Source organism: Anolis carolinensis, chromosome 4 (assembly GCF_035594765.1).
Source record: "Anolis carolinensis isolate JA03-04 chromosome 4, rAnoCar3.1.pri, whole genome shotgun sequence".
Taxonomy (NCBI): Eukaryota; Metazoa; Chordata; class Lepidosauria; order Squamata; family Dactyloidae; genus Anolis; species Anolis carolinensis.
In genome coordinates, this window is record NC_085844.1 from 172,613,127 (window position 1) to 172,630,226 (window position 17,100).

General features: G+C 39.9%; 1 long non-coding RNA gene across 1 annotated transcript; it reads left to right on the forward strand.

Annotated features, from left to right (window-relative positions):
- Positions 1–337: 337 nt before the first annotated feature.
- On the forward strand, positions 338–16,827 carry LOC107982795 (uncharacterized). Its single transcript, XR_001730233.2, has 2 exons — positions 338–474; positions 10,199–16,827. It is a non-coding gene; the product is annotated as an uncharacterized LOC107982795 (long non-coding RNA).
- The last annotated feature ends 273 nt before the right edge of the window (positions 16,828–17,100 follow it).

Below are 17,100 nucleotides of genomic sequence, written 5' to 3' on the forward strand. Positions count from 1 at the left end.
TTTTCCAGACAAAACAACTCTAAACTACGTAGCCGTGTTTGCCTTTCATTTTTCTTTCAGCCTTTTTTTGTATTATATCCAAACAGTTTCATACTACAGTACCTTGAATAGGAAGTCGAGGCAGATACAGTAAATGTGTTGTCATCCTCATGTCAGCCACACCAGGATACTTTCTTTAACACTAACATTTTATAAATGCCTCTTGCTGTTCTTATGCACATCTTCAACACAATATTCATTTGATTCCTCTCATACCAAGAGGAGGAGGAGGCAGGCAGCCCTTGTAAAAAAAAAAATCCAGTCTGTGAGTAACTGACGCTGCCAGGCTTGCCTGATTCTTCCATTTCCATTTTCCAGAGGGGTACCTGGAAGAGAAACATAGAATCCATCATCTCATAAACAACCAGATTTCCCAAGCTTCCTCACACTTATCTGGAAGAGTTTTTGAACCAACTTATGCAATTTTAGCTTCAGGTATGTATGCATGTGTGTGTGTGTATGTGTGTGTGTGTGTGCATATATATGATAAATGGTGTGTAGGGATGGGAGAGGTGGAAGAAAAAGGGCTGGTCAGACATATAAGGCAAAGAACATATCTCCCTTAGAAGCCAACCTTAGACAGCTTTTCTAAAGCTCCTCTAAAGCAATAGTTTCACCATTGTACTGACAAAGAAGCTACCAAATGTCACTGCTGTGTAGGACATAATTTAAAGTAAAACTGCTACGTTTTCCCTTGTTAGAATGAAGCAGTACAGAAGGCTAAACTTTAGCATGACTCTTCAAAGTGTTCCTCTTGGAAAAAGCTCACTCCACTTACCAACATAAAGACTGTATGCTGAGTCAGGTTAGCTTTTGCTCAAAAACAGCTTTCTATAAATGGTGACTACAGAAGATTTCTGGGGATAAGGAGCAGTGGAGAAATTCTGGGGGGAAAGTATGTCAAAGTAATATACTCTTACTAATACTGTTACTAATTGACCCATTCAGAATGGATGATCATAAAGCATTCTGTAGATATTTTAAAGAAGATTACTGCAGTGTCCAGTATTTACAATCATACAGGCAGCCCCCAAGTTACAAACATCCAACTTACAAACAGCTCATAGTTTAAGAACGGGATGAGACAACAGGAAATGAGAGAAATCGACTCCTAGGAAGGGAAATCTACTCCTGAAAGAGTTATCATGGGGAAAAGATGTCTCCACTGAAGCTTTATCATCAATCCTTGTTTCCACAACAAGCCACGTTTTTCAAAATCCAATTATCACAGAGACAGTTAGTGAGATGAAATCTTCTCTCTCTGTGTGTGTATGTGGTGTTAATTTTTTAAAAAATATCTGTTTTGACATACATACAAATTCAACTTAAGAGCAAACCTACAGAACCTCTCTTGTTCGTAAATTGGGGACTGCCAATAATAAAAATAATAATAATAGTTACCTGCCTCTTCTGACTATTTGAAGCACTGTTAAAATAGAAAGATAAAACATAATAATATTAAAGTAGATATAGGCTCCATCTACATGGCCATATAATGCATCTTGAAACTGCATTATATGGTCAGTGTAGACACACATATTGCAGTTCAATGCAGAGTAGACTCATATAATGCAATTTATCTGCATTTATTGAAATATATGAGTCTTCTCTTATGATATAATGCAGTTCCACACTGCATTATATGATAGTGTAGATAGAGCCCTATATTTCCCTGGATGCCATAGTCCAATCAGTGGGGATTGTCCTGCAGTACTTGCTCAGGAGCCCACGGTGGCACAGCATGTTAAACTGCTGAGCTACTGAACTTGCTGACCGAAAGGTAGATGGTTAGAATTCGGGGAGCAGAGTGAGCTCCCGCTGTTAGTCCTAGCTTCTGCCATCTAGCAGTTTGAAAACATGCAAATGTGAGTAGATCAAAAGGTACAGCTCCAGCGGGAAGGTAACAGCACTCCATGCAGTCATGCCAGCCACATGACTGTGGAGGTGTCTACATACAACACCAGCTCTTCGGCTTAGAAATGGAGATGACCACCAACCCCCAGAGTCAGACACAACTAGACTTAATGTCAGGGGAAAACTTTTTCCTTTACTTACTTGCTAAAAAGTCAAAAGAATAAGAAAGGGATACTTTTAGAGGTAACTTCAGCCTGCCTATAAATTACATTGTGTTGATTGACCTACTTGTTTGAGCCATCTGGATTATTTAGTGAACAAATAATCATTGAGATCTAAATATTTTTACAAGTATCATAACACAGCTAGGACAACAGAGATGTTAGGCACAGTACACTTACTTTCTTTGACTTGTTCTTTTCCCATTTGTTGGAATATTCTCAACCAAGGTTATTAAGGCAATTCCTTTGGCCCCCCAACATTTGTCCCCTTCTCCCTGCTCCCAAGTTTTGCACACTGCAGTTTGGAGTACATCATATGATTGTCTGTGACACCTCTGGAAAAAAGCATGTTTGTGCTATTCTGAAAACCTAATACATATTTAAGTGATATGTCTGGTGGTCTTTTTAACAAACGGAGTATTCCTCCTGGTTGGAAGTAAGTTTTTTTCATGCTCACCTTCTTACATTAGTTCTGTGCTGTGTGCATCTCCGCTGCTGGACAACATATTTAGGCTGCACATTCTATGTCTTATGCATAGTTTTAAAAATTAATTTTTGGTTAAAATTTCTAGAATTCTTTATTTGGTCCATGTTGGTTAAGGGGTTCTAGGGAGCTTTTTTTCCTCTAACAGTAATTTTCTTAGCTGTGGTCCTATGACACCTCACTCTACATGCATGAGGCCGCATTTACACTGACCATTTAATGCAGGTCGAAATGCATTATATGGCCAGTGTAAACATAGGGCCCTTCCAGACAGGCCCTATATCCCAGGATCTGATCCCAGGTTTTCTGTTTATCCCAGATTATCTGGCAGTGTAATCTAGTTTATATAATCTAGTTTAAAGTAGAAAACCTGGGCTCAGATCTTGAGATATAGGGCCTGTCTGGAAGGGCCCTTATAAAATGAAGCTCAATGCAACTAAATTGCCCCATTTGATTCTAAATGACCATATAATGCAGTTTGATCTGTATTAAATGGCCAGCTGGCTGCTGCCCCTTGAGAACATTTTTTTTTCCACACCACACCCAAGGTATACTTAAATTACTTTGTGGCATCTGAGGAGGCTGTCAGTTCAATGCATATGGAAACTGAGTTTGTGAGGATATTTTACCATAGGTTTAATCTTCCTTTTAAACAACATTAACAATTTTTACCATTTCCACAATACCAGATAAATCAAGTTCTCCTGTCTCTTTGCCTCAGCTCAGCAGTGTCCTGTGAAATATGGAATGACAGACTTTATTCAAGAAAGTTCTTAAAACAAGGTTGTCAACCTGCATTTCTTGTCATTGTCTTTAGTGGCAAGGATTACTAGGAATTTTAGGTATCAAATTAACAATTTGCAAAATGCTCTGGCTGAGAAGTGGTGTATAAATGCTTTGACTAACTAATTCAGGAATATCTGGACAACCATGCAATTCCCACTCTTTTCCTATAGCAACATTATCAAGGAAAATCTTGAAATTTCAGACAGATGTGACAGATAAATAGAATTAGATAGATAGGCACATGTATGAGTTTTCATTAGTCCACTTAAAATTACTCTGCCTCAAAGTATTTTAGATTACAGCTGAAAAACCCATTTACCCTCCAGCTACTGTGGGAATTATAGCTAATCTGAAGGGGAGGTATTTTCAGGAAAAAGAGAATTGTGTGGAGAAGATTTAGTTTATAGTGACTTACTTAATGACCCGTGTACTTTGGACCTGGCGTGATAGAGGAAATCTAACCTAGATAGGGAAAACAGTGTGAGCATTGAGGTGAAGAGCAATGACTAGTGTGCCTATAGTGTGACAATGGAAAATCCATTGTTGACTTCTTTCCAGTGTTTTAACAGAAAAAAATGGGAATTACCCTGGGAGTTACCCTGGTCCATGGTCTGACGTACAAGAAGCACTGCTCAAATATCAAGCAAAAAGTGGGTGCTAGAAACAATATCATAAGAAAGCTGACTCACACAACCTGGGGATCACAACCAAATACAGATTTCCTATCTACACAGTGAACTCACTTTCATCAATATCAGTCTGAAATTATTTAGAACTGTCAGTGTAGATGGCCCCTTAAAGTGCTTGAAGAGGTATAAGTTCAAATGCTACCAATCAAAAGGCATTTCCCACAAGTCTGTCATTCCTCTTCCCTAATAAATTTTGTTGTTACTTTTGTGGAAAGAAAAATGAAGGAGGTTCTATACCACAGCATTTCTCAATCTGGGGTTCACAAGGGAGGGGGGGGTGTCAGAAGGGTCGCCACAGACCTTCAGAAAACACTACAACTCCTAAATGTCAAGGTCTATTTTCCCCGAACACCACAAGTATTCACATTTGGGCACATTGAGTATTTGTTCCAAGTTTGGTCCAGATCCATCATTGTTTGGGTCCATAGTGCTCTCTGGATGTAGGTGAACGACAACTCCAAAACTCAAGGTCAATGCCTATCAAACCCTTCCAGTATTTTCTGTTGGTCATGGGAGTTTTGTGTGCCAAGATTGGTTCAATTCAATCATTGGTGGAGTTCATAATGCTCTTTGATTGTAGTCGAACTATAAATCCCAGCAACTACAACTCTCAAATGATAAAATCAATCCCTCAAAATTCCACCAGTGTTCAAATTTGGGCATATCGGGTATTTGTGCCAAATTTGGTCCAGTGAATGAAAATACATCCTGCATATAGGATATTTACATTATGATTCATAACAGTAGCAAAATTACAGTTATGAAGTAGCAATGAAAATAATTTTATGGTTGGGGGTCACCAAAACATGAGGAATTGTATTAAAGGGTCATGGCATTAGAAAGGTTGAGAACCACTGCTATAGCACGAGCCATAGCAGTTAAACTGGTGTCAGTCTGCATTAATTCTATAGTGTAGATGCACCCATTATCAACTATTACTGGTTTTAATGCATAGCTATGTTTTTCTTGTTTAGATTTTATGATTTGGTTTTATATGTATGTTAGGCATTGAATTTTCCCATTATTATGTTGTAAACTGCTTTGAGTCCCTCCTGGGGTGAGAAAAGCAGTATATAAATACATTAAATAAATAAATAAGCCACCTTGATTGTGTGGAACACAAACAGAATGCACTCAGTAGTTATAGAAGTTGAATCTGCACCGCTTCAAAAGCAATGTCCAAATCTGACATAGTAGTATTATACTGTGCAGTAGCCTTTGTTTATCAGAAAACAGTGAAGAGAGTCGCCCAGGCAGATCATTTTATATTTGCCTCTGCTCTGGCCCTACCTATGGCCTCTGGCAATTTTGTCTCATAGTGTATTTTTGTAGCAGACACACTTGTGTGTGCAGCAAGTAAGCCCCATTCATTCAAAAGAATGCCCCTTCACAGCTCAGACTTCCATAGAACTGAGCCATTGAAGGCATCTGACTCACGCTTGTGAGCATATCATTCATGTGGAACGGAAAGTGTAAAAATGTACCTCCGAGACAATGCTGGGCCTTATCATGCAAAGCAGAGGCAGGAAATGCAATAAATGATAAGCACTTTTTAGGGCTGCCTGTGATAATGCCACCTTGGAAGATTATTCTCTGTCTCAATTCCAGGCAACTCAATGAAGTTTACAAAGTATAGTGGGCACAACAGAGAGGAGGAGAGGAGGAATTATTTCAATGAAAAGAAGGCAGATTGTTATCATCCCATAGGAACAGATTGTGAGCATCCTATGTCCTCTCTCAGAGTTAGATGAGGAGACAGATCCCTCCTATGTACGTGCTGTGGCTCAGCCAGCCTGGGCTGTTGCAATCCTATTGCAATAATTGCTGGGGAGTACAGAATGCGGTTAAGCCTGGCTAGGCTTACTTCCACGCCCTTGTCTTTGGAGGTAAGGGTTTAGAGGTTTTTGTAATTGTTTTTTTAACCTTCTGTCTGTGGCACCATGTTAAGGCAAGGTGAAGCGCTCCTGCTCTGTTGACGCAGCACTGAAGTCTGGAGAAGGGCTTTTGTTTGCCTGACACACTGACAGATTTATGAAATGCTGCTGCTGTTAGCCAAGGTGCTGAAGAAACAATGAAAGAGCCGAGTGGGTTGCAGGGAGAAAGGGGGTGATGATGTCAAGCCTGATGTGATGACACAACAGTTTGCATGTTTCGAGAATTGGGGGAGAGAAAACTGAATCATCCTCAAGTCTATAGAACAGGCAGTTATATTTTGGTGAAGGAAGATATTAGCCACTTGCAATTAGAATAACACTGATAGAATGGGGATTGATACAGTGTGAGAGAACAGGAGTAGAGATCATACGGTCCTGAGCTGCCAGTATCTGTTACCATTGGCATTGGTGGCTAAAAGTGTTGGGAAAAGCAACTGAACAGCATCTGGAGAGCCACATGTTTCCCAGCTCTATGACAGAATATGCAGGAGATGAAGATGTGTTACTACAAGGGGAGGAAATGTTTTGTTATGCTTCCTTTCCACCATTACCATACCCTTTTAAAAAACATTAATCCAATGTTGTAGAAATTGGTCCTCCTCATCTGTGCCATTTCATGGAATAGAATCACCGAATCTTAAGATTTGGGAGAAATCACAAAAGCCATTTAGTCCAATCCCCTGACATATATGAACACAGTCAAAGCACTCCTGACAGATGGCCATGTTTAAAAAAAATCCAGAGGAGGAGACTCCATAGGAGATGCTCCGAAAGGAGACACTCATATTCCATTGTCAACTAGCTCTTACTGCACTCTGATGTTCCTTGGAAGATGTGCAGTTGGAACATGTAGACAGAGATATCCATGAAAGTCTTGTTACTGCAGTCACAAAAAAGCAATCAGTCTGAAAATCTTGTCTTCCCAGGGATGGTTTGCAGTATTTATACATGAGCACTGCCAAATTCTGTCCACCCCACTTAGCACTGATGAGTGCGGTAGGATAATTTCTTCTCTGCTGCTTCCTTCTAATATTGACACTCTAAATCAGGGGTCCCCAAACTTTTTAAACAGGGGGCCAGTTCACAATCCTTCGGACCATTGGAGGGCCGGACTATAGTTGGCCACCGAGCAATAATAATAATAATAATAATAATAATAATAATAATAATAATAGGGTTGGAAGAGACCCTTTGGGCCATTGAGTCTAATCCCCTTCTGCCTTTGTGCACCGAAAGCATAAGCAAAGCATCCCTGACAAATGGCCACACAGCCACAATGTTAATATAATAATAATAATAATAATAATAATAATAATAATAATAATAATAACAACAGCAAACAAAGAGGGTTGGAAGAGACCCTTTGGGCCATTGAGTCCAATCCCCTTCTGCCTTTGTGCACTGAAAGCACAAGCAAAACACCCCTGACAGATGCCCACCCCGCCTCAATATTAATAATAATAATGATAATAATAATAATAATAAAGAAGGTTGGAAGAGACCCTTTGGGCCATTGAGTCCAATCCCCTACTGCCTTTGTGCACCGAAAGCACAAGCAAAGCACCCCTGACAGATGGCCACCCAGCATCAATGTTAAATAATAATAATAATAATAATAATAATAATAATAATAATAATAATAATAATAATAATAATAAAGAGGGTTGGAAGAGACCCCTTGGGCCATTTTGTCCAACCCCCTTCTGCCTCTGTGGACCAAAAGCACAAGCAAAGCACCCCTGACAGATGGCCACCCGGCCTTAATGTTATTAATAATAATAATAATAATAATAATAATAATAATAATAATAATAATGGTTGTAAGAGAAGAAGAGAATCCTTGGGTCATTTAGCCCAACCCCCCTCAGCCCTTGTGCCGTGGGGGCCGGATAAATGGCTTCGGTGGGCCGCATCCGGCCCCCGGGCCTTAGTTTGGGGACCCCTGCTCTAAATGAATGAGTTATTATGTGTCAGGACAGATAATTCATAAGTTCATACAGGAATTGAAACAGTGCGATTCAAAGACAAACAATTAGTTAATGCTTTGTTGGACGTGCATGGATGTTCATTTTTAGCACAGGAGGAGAGCTTTCAAGCAGTTCAAAATATTCCAAGGCACCAACACATACAACCTTGTTTCACATGAGTTCATCTGATTTGCTCTTATTTGGCTTATTGCCTTAATTCTAAATTAGCTGAGTTTCCTGTGTAGGAAGTTGTCACAGAGCCAGCTTGGAGAAGGCCTGTGACATCATTGCTTTTCATGAAAAAAAAATCCAGTTTAGGAACTAACAAACAAATAAAGCAGAAAAAAAGACAGAAACTGGAATTGTATTTCCACCACCTGAACACTACACAGAGGAGGAGAGGCTGGGAATCTTTGTTGCTGTGTTTTGCTAGTGTATTCATTCCTTCTAGGGAAAATATCCCTAAAAGAAGTGTAACAGAGTGGTTCAAGGATAACGCTGAGTCTTTTGAAGTCAAGAAGAATAGGGTTTTTTCTATTTTCAGCTGGCCCCCAAGCAGAATCACTCCTTCAGTCTTGGGCGCCCCGGGTTTTCAGTTACAATCGGTTATATAGTTGGTGTGTGTACAGATATTCCATTCCCATTTGATAACATAATGGTCTATTGGTTATCTCCAAGTCTCCTGATGGAGTCACACACCCTAGAAGCATCTAACCCTGTCTCTGAGCATTCATTGACTGTGCTTTGCTACTGAGTCTGCACAACCTACTGGCACCTACTGGCTTACAGAAATGCTGGGCAGAAATGTACCCTTCAGAAGAGCAGTTTTTATAGAGAGGTATGACCCTTGTGTTAACCATCCATTTCAATGTAGGATGGGAAGGACTGCAACATAGTGAGAGAGAACATAACTTTTCTAATCCAAAGGACCAAGCTCAGTTCTTGACATCTTTAGTTAAAATGTAGCAGCAGATGACAAGAAATTCTATGTCTGAGACCTCCAAGAACTGTCTTCTGTTATAAAATAAACCACGTTGAGTTAGATCAGTGGTTCTCAACCTGTGGGTCCCCAGATGTTTTGGCCTTCAACTCCCAGAAATCCTGACAGCTGGTAAACTGACTGGGATTTCTGTGAATTGTAGGTCAAAACACCTGGAAACCCACAGGTTGAGAACCACTGGACTAGATGAATAGTGTGATCTGATATTTAGAGTCAACTATTTTCAGTATGTATCACTATGTTACGTACGGTTGGTGTTGCTGCTTATTATGTTGGATTACAATTACCAGAAACTCAGGACAGGAACTCATTGGGGAATTCTAGAAGTTGTCATCCAAAAAAGTAACTTTTCCAAATGTTGAGTATTGATTCTACAATTAAACTGGCCTTATTACTTTTTTGACCTAGATACCTACGTTAAGCACCTAACAATGAATTGTAAACATTCATACCCAAAACATTACCACTGAACATTTTGCTGTTCAGACTCCCCCCCACCCCAGTACTTAATATAAAGAATCCAGTAAAGGGAAAACAAAAACATACCTCAAACTGGAGCAAAGATGAACCCTATTATTATCTGTTTCTACACATACATATTTACTCTTCTCTGTGGCTCAGCTAGTTAAGGCCAGTTAAAAACCAAGAAGCAGTGTTATCTTGTAAATGATGCCTGCATCTGTGGATGTCACATACAATTAATTTTAATCTCCCCCATTAACATTAAAATGTTTGAAGTACATGTACAGAATATGACTTTAGGCATTAATTTGACCAATAATAATATAAAGAAAACTACTACACTCTCCAGTATCTAAAACAGATAAAGTTAACTAGGAAAAGGTGTGTGTGTCTTCAAGTTGCCTGTTGATGTCTGGCAATCCTATGAATTTCATAGGCAAGGAATACTCAGAGTTAATTTGCTGTTACTGTCCCCTGAAATATAGCCTATAGCACCCAATATAACTTGGCAGTCCCTCATTAGAGAACCAACTAGTTATCACCCTTCTTAGCTTCCAAGATAAGAAAGTATCTGGTGTCTTAAGATATTTAGGCCATCATCAGGAAAGATATTTAGAATCACAGAGTTGAAAAAGATTGAAAAGGACTGAACTAAATGTCACAAAAGTTGCGTCACAATCCAGCAATTCCATGTTCCATTTTCCCCATTCGTTCCTGTTATGTTTGATATAACGTTCATGTGTACTTCTTTCCTTCCACCAGGCAATGATGTCGACGTCACAACCTCTGAGGATGGCTGCCATAGATGTGGGTGAAACGTCAGGAGAGAATGCTTCTGGAACAGGGCGATACAGCCTGGAAAACTCGCAGCAACCCAGTGATTCTGGTCATGAAAGCCTTCGACAACACGATGTCTACCTAGTTTGGGCACAGATGTGGATAGGCTGATGATACATCTTCTACAGAACATACAGTCATCTCCTGTATGGTGTCAGCCTCTCATTTCTTGCTTACTTCCACTGTTAAGCTAGTGAAGATTCAAAGGGATTATACAGCAAAAAGTCACTTTCGGTTGAAGAAATTGCTGCAGTTTCCCCTAGCTTGTGTATTTATCATTAATATTGTTACTAGAGAATTACACATTTAAAAACACAGTAAGAAAATAAATTCAAGTAACACAGTTAGTTGCAGCAAAGTTACATGCCAAAAGCAATATGATGAATGAGTGACTGTAAAACTTTTCCCTCTGTAGTATAATGAGAGTAATGTTTTTTAGTTGCTTTTAAAGGACATTTTTAGAGTATTAGGGTAGATTTTTTTTTCAGTCCTTGTTGGTTCTTTTGGAAATCTCAGTGGCTTTTGATACATTCAACCATGTTATCCTACTGGGATGGCTCCCCGGAATGGTTCTTGGTGCACTGCTCTGCAGTGGCCCCACTCCTTCCTGGAGAATTGTACCCAGTTGGTGAAGCTGGAGAAACCTGCTTGGACCCTTAGTCCTTGACCTGTGGTGTCCCACAATGTTCCATTCTATCTCCCATGCTCTTTAAGATCTACATAAACTGCTGGGCGAGGCCATCCGCAGTTCTGGAGTTCGGTGCCATCTCTATGCAGATGACGCTCAACTCTATTACTGATTTCCACCAAATTCCAAGGAAGCCCCCCAGATCCTGGACCAGTGCCTGGCTGCTGTGAAGGACTGAATGAGGGCTAACAAGCTGAAGCTTAATCCAGATAGGACAGAGGTCTTTCTGGTCAGTCGTGGGGCCGATCGGGGTATAGGGTGGCTACCTGTGCTCAATGGGGTTACACTCCCCCTGAAGACACAGGTCCGCAGTCTGGGAGCCCTCCTGGATTCAGCATCGATGCTTGATACTCAGGTGTCAGCAGTGGCCGCAAGGACCTTTGCACAGTTAAAACTTGTGCACCAGCTGTGACCGTACCTTGAGAGGTCTGACTTGGCCACAGTGGTCCATGCCTTGGTTACATCTAGATTGGATTACTGCAACGCACTCTACATGGGCTGTCTTTGAAGATGGCCCGGAAACTGCAACTGGCTCAAAGGTCGGCAGCCAGGCTGTTAACTGGAGCTAGTTACAGGGAGCGTACGACACCTCTACTGAAGCAACTCCACTGGCTGCCAATAAGTTTCCGGTCCCAATTCAAAGTGCAGGTTATTACCTATCAAGCCCTAAACGGTTTGGATTCTGCTTATCTTCGTGACCATATCTCTCTATACGAACCAGCACAAGCTCTAAGATCTGCCAGGGAGGCCCTTCTCTCACTCCCACCTCTGTCACAAGCACGGTTGATGGGGATGAGGGAGATTAGATTAGCCCCCACCCTGTCCACTTTCCATAAAGACTTAAAAACTCGTCTGTTCTAATGGGCCTTTGAATAACAGTTTAGCTCATGATCATGCCCAGCTCTAATTTAATGTTTTTTCCAGAACTTTATTTTCAGTCCCTGCCCTATTACTCTGCATTTTGCAAAAGCCTTGCCCTTCCCTCATATCTGAACATACCCACTTTTCCAGCACTGCTTTGATGTTTTTATGATGTTTTTACTTTTGGGTTTTTAATTGTTTTAATTATATTATTTATTTGTTATATATTTTAATTATGTAACTTTGTATTCCTTGTTTTATGCTGGGCTTGGTCCCCATGTAAGCTGCCCCGAGTCCCTTCTAGGAGATGGTGGTGGGTTATAAGAATAAGATTATTATTATATTATTATAGGTTGATTACATCACAAAAAATGTAGAGTTTGTAATATTAATAAATTGCTTCGTAAAAGTACCCACTTCACCTATAGCAATATGTTCAAATGGTAGAGGGACAATTTGATAATTTCGTCATATTTTTGCCACAGAGAATAGGACAAGCACTCAATGGCTTTAAGAGATAACTATAATCAACGTTAAGTAATCTTAACTATGCACCCTGAGAATGCATGCACCTTTATGTGTCCTTGCATAAATTTAAGGCACAGAAGGTGTAATCAAGTCAGCTAGATAATATGTGCTCATAGGTTTCACAAAGAAACAACAAACAAACCGACTGATAAACTCACAAATGTTTATACTTCGCTTTATTTCAAATGCCATTAAGTAATGGTTTTCCACATAGAGTGCACTCTTCCTGGATGGAGTGCTTGTGTGAACTAATGGAAAAAAACATGAACAAATCCCTATGCACCCTGAACATATCTTGTTTGTAGTGCAAAAAAAGGAAAGAAAGAAAGAACAATACAATGTTTAAAATGAAGAACAATTTTAGAACATCCAGACCATCCCCCTTCTGACATGCAGGGGAATCACAATCAAAGCATACCCAACAGATAGCCATCCAGCCTTTGTAATAATAATAATAATAATAATAATAATAATAATAATAATAATAATAATAATAATAATAATAATAATAATAATAATAAGCAGTAGTAGTAGTAGTAGTAGAAATCCCTTCTGCCATGCAGGAAATGCACAATCAAAGCACCACATGAGTGGTGGGAAGGAAACAGGGTTTTGAAAGCAAGGAAGGTAAGAAGGAAAAGATATGGGTGGCAAGGAAGGTGAGGAAAAACAGCTTTTGGTGGCAAGGGAGGGGGAGGAGGGGAAAAGCAGGAAAAAGGAAAGAAAGCTTTGAGGAGGAGGAGGCAGGAAGTGCATGGAGCCCCAAATGCGTCACAGAGCACACTTTAAGAACCACTTAGAGCAACCCTATGAATTTCATAGGATTTTCAAAGGTGATCAAAACCAATCCATGCTCCAGGAAATAATGCCAGAGTGCTCACTGGAGGGAAGGATATTAGAGGCAAAGATGAAGTACTTTGGTCACATTATGAGAAGACAGGAAAGCTTGGAGAAGAGAATGATGCTGGGGAAAATTAAAAGAAAAAGGAAGAGGGGCAGATCAAGGGCAAGATGGATGGATGGTATCCTTGAAGTAGCTGGCTTGACCCTGAAGGAGCTGGGGGTGGTGAGGGCCGACAGGAAGCTCTGGCATGGGCTAGTCCATGAGGTCACAAAGAGTCAGAAGCGACTGAATGAATAAACAACAACACTCAAAGGTGATTTTGCCAGGTCTTTCCTCTTAAATACAGCTTACAGCAACCTGGCATTTGTTGGGGGGTCTTCCATCCAGATGCCAACCAGGATATTACCTCTGCTTAGTTTCCATGCCTGATTAGTTTCCATGATCAGGCAGGACTTGGTACCTTTGGGGTATTTAGGCCTTACACTACGAACAAAGTAAACTCGGTATATGAATGGCTCACTAGATTCTGCTGGATTGTAAGTGCCCTCAACCCTAGGTAATATTGCTAGCAGTAGATCTTTTGCACTGCAACATATACAGAGATAAATATTACTCATTTTGTTAAAATAGTAGTATAAAAAGGGGTCCCAGGTTTAATCTGGACAGTCCACATCGTTCAAAAATTAGAGAATTAGATATGCTGGCAGATTTCCGGATGGTTAGCTGTCTATTGGCAAAGATATTGCCTCCATTTGGGCACACTGCTTAGTCCAACAGCAGTAAAATGAATCCAGCCCCTAAATTAAAATGCTGAAAGGAAGTGAGCCTGGAATGGCCATTTGTATGGAGAGATTTGTATGTGTATTCAATCATTTCTGGTATTCCAAACAAATTCTTCATTTTGGAATTATTTCATTCTAAATAGATGCCTTTGGTTGCAGAGCCCAGATCGTAAGAAAAATAAAAGAAATGGGTAGGTTCTGAAACCTGACACCCTCTTGGAGCCCCACAATAATGAGTTAACTGGGTCAGTGGTCTGACTTGGTAAATCCTGGCTTCCCATGGCATTGACCATTAGAGTCAAAAAGTTAAGAATAGCAACTCTGGTAGCACTTCCCCAGGCTGCAAACTACTATGTGTTTTCTGAGCTCACAGAGATTTACTTCCTTTTCTGTTTTTGGCTAAGTGCTCCTCTTCCTTCCTGGTTGTCAAGAATCCTATTGCTTGGACAGCTGCTGCAACAGCATGACATGTCAGTTCAGACAGGATGCCAAATTCTGTTATTACTTTTTAAGCATTCCGTAATCTTTCTGGACCTTGACTTAATTTCTCTCCTGCAGGGAAATGATACCAAGGTCAGAGTATGCCAAGATTGGTCTTACTGTGGATGGCCTTACAATGAAGCAATGTGAAGCAAATGCCAAGGAGGGCATCCTTTCCTTGAGTCTAATCTCTGTTTTGGAGCATCATTTAAAAAACAGAACTTAAGTCCATATTATGGAGTCCCTAGGTTCTCCTTAAACCTATCTTGATTCCAGATCATCTTAACCATAATTTCCGACCTGTATAACATGTAATTATGCAGCCTATTCCAACCCATGCGTCTGATCTACCATTTTTGCATATCACAGAATCATACAATTGGAGACCTTCTTCCACAGATATATAAATGGCTGCCAGGCTTATTTTGGCATGTAAACAGATACTGTCTGGAAAAGCCTGAGTTAATATCCCATTTCAATTTTTTAAAAATTACTTTACAAGATCAGCAAAATAGCACTAAAGTAATAGCCCATTAATAATTTAGGCTTTTATGATGCTCTCAAAAATGTTCAGTTCTATGTCTGCAGGCCACAAGTTCTTGACCTTTGTAGCTTTAAGATGTACTTCCAATAAGCTCATTCTGCATAGTATCAGGGGGAAATCAGGTGATCTGCTAAGTGAAAGGCTGAGATTTCCAGGACTTGCCACAACCAATACTTCCTTTGTATCTCAGAAGGAAATGCCCGGGTTTCTTATTGCATGCTTTTCAAGCTATATTTCAGTTTCATATGCCTGGATGCAACCCTTGTTGATTATATGGCTCACTGTGATGGTACTGTTACTTGTGAAGTTAAACCACCACTTCTTACACTGTGGGTCTCACCCAAGTGGGGTCCCCTTAGTTCAATGTGGAGGTAATGAAATATTTGGCAACAAAAAGTTTCTGAATGCTGTTCATTTACATAAATCTGTTAGTAACAATGTGCAGTGTTTACAGTGGACTGTGAAGGAAAATGCTTCAGTTGTATTCCACAAAAAGGAAAATTAGCCTGTTTAGCAAGCCTCACAAATGTGGCTGATTTATTATCAGTAAATATTTGGTTTCTATACCTATTTTATATACTTATATATCTGGGTTTATGAAAAAATTATCAGATGGAAAGAGGTTGCAAGTGGGTAAAAGTTTAAGAAACGTTGCTATAATTGAGTCTCATTTTTTAAACTTTACAAGTTTTCTATTTCATTTTCAGTTTCATAACATAAAGGAAAGGGGGGGGGGAAGGATGGAGGTAAAGAAAAATATGCTATGTAGGTTACGGAGTTTTGTTAGACCAGTCTCATTTGATTGTATAGTCTTGCATGGTAAGGGGTTGGACTGGATGGCCCTTGTAGTCAGATTGTGTGATTCTATGATTGTCTTGTTTCAAAGCTTGGCTTGAGTCCATGCAATTTCACAAAATTTCACAGAGACAGAGAGCATGGAAATGCAGAGCAAGTGTAGGAGAAATGTGGGTGAGAAAGGGGAATGGCAGAGTCACTTGAGGGAAGAGATTGTACATGGACATCTTACAGAAGCAGCTATACTCAAACAAACCTACATGACTGAAATATGATTGTTCCAAACTCCAGTGGGATGGCATCTGTTTAATGGCATTACTCCACCATGATCTACAGTAGCTGTCACTGCAGCATAAAGATGAACAGGTTCAAAAAGCCAGTGTTTTTAAATTGACCACACTGTCTCCAGCTAAGTACCAGTTAAGTGCAAATGATTAATGATCTGAAAGACAGGTATTACATCCTCCACGGTTAAGGTGACCGGACTGACCTGCTTTGACAACAGTCAACCCTGTAATACAGCATTTAGGAAAGAGAGCAAGTCAAGCCTCCACATTACATAAGGACTTGTGAAAGAAAGAAAAGAAAAATGAAAGGTGAATGCTGAATGACATGTTCTCAGATCTAACAAGGCCAAACATATCATCATCACCATCACCACCTCCTTTATTTATACCCTGCATTTCTCACAGTGTGGAACTTATGTCAGCTTACAAATTAGAATATGTTCCAGCAACATGATTGCATAAAACAATGTAGTAAAACTTGATTTGGAAAATACTGGAATTCTACTCTACCGATCCTACTGGAGCAGTGTATGCCTGCCTACAAGAGGCAAGGTAAACAGCAGCAGCCTCCAGAATCCCCTACTGTGCATGTATGAATATAAAAAAGAGAAAAGAAGGGAGAACAAATAAACCTGCATCACCAGCTGTTAAAAAGGCATCAGTTTATAAGTCCAGCCAACAAAATGGAAATCATAAGCAAAATGGAAGCTGTTTCTTAAAATAAAATTAAAAAATTACATTTTAATATTGCTGAAAGAACTGCTCTTTTTGTGGGGGCTAGGAATCTGTCCCTATTATTTCTGTATTAGTTGTACCTACCTCTGCCACCAAATGTAAACAGGAAACCCTTTAAATTGAGATATACCCATATATATATGTGTGTGTGTGTGTGTGTGCACATATGTCTTAAAGATACCTGGTGTCTTAAGATGACCCTGTGAATTTCAGAATTTTCTGGGACAAACATTACTCAAGTTTCCCAGTTCCTTCCTCTGGGTTCTATGTTGACAAATGTCAA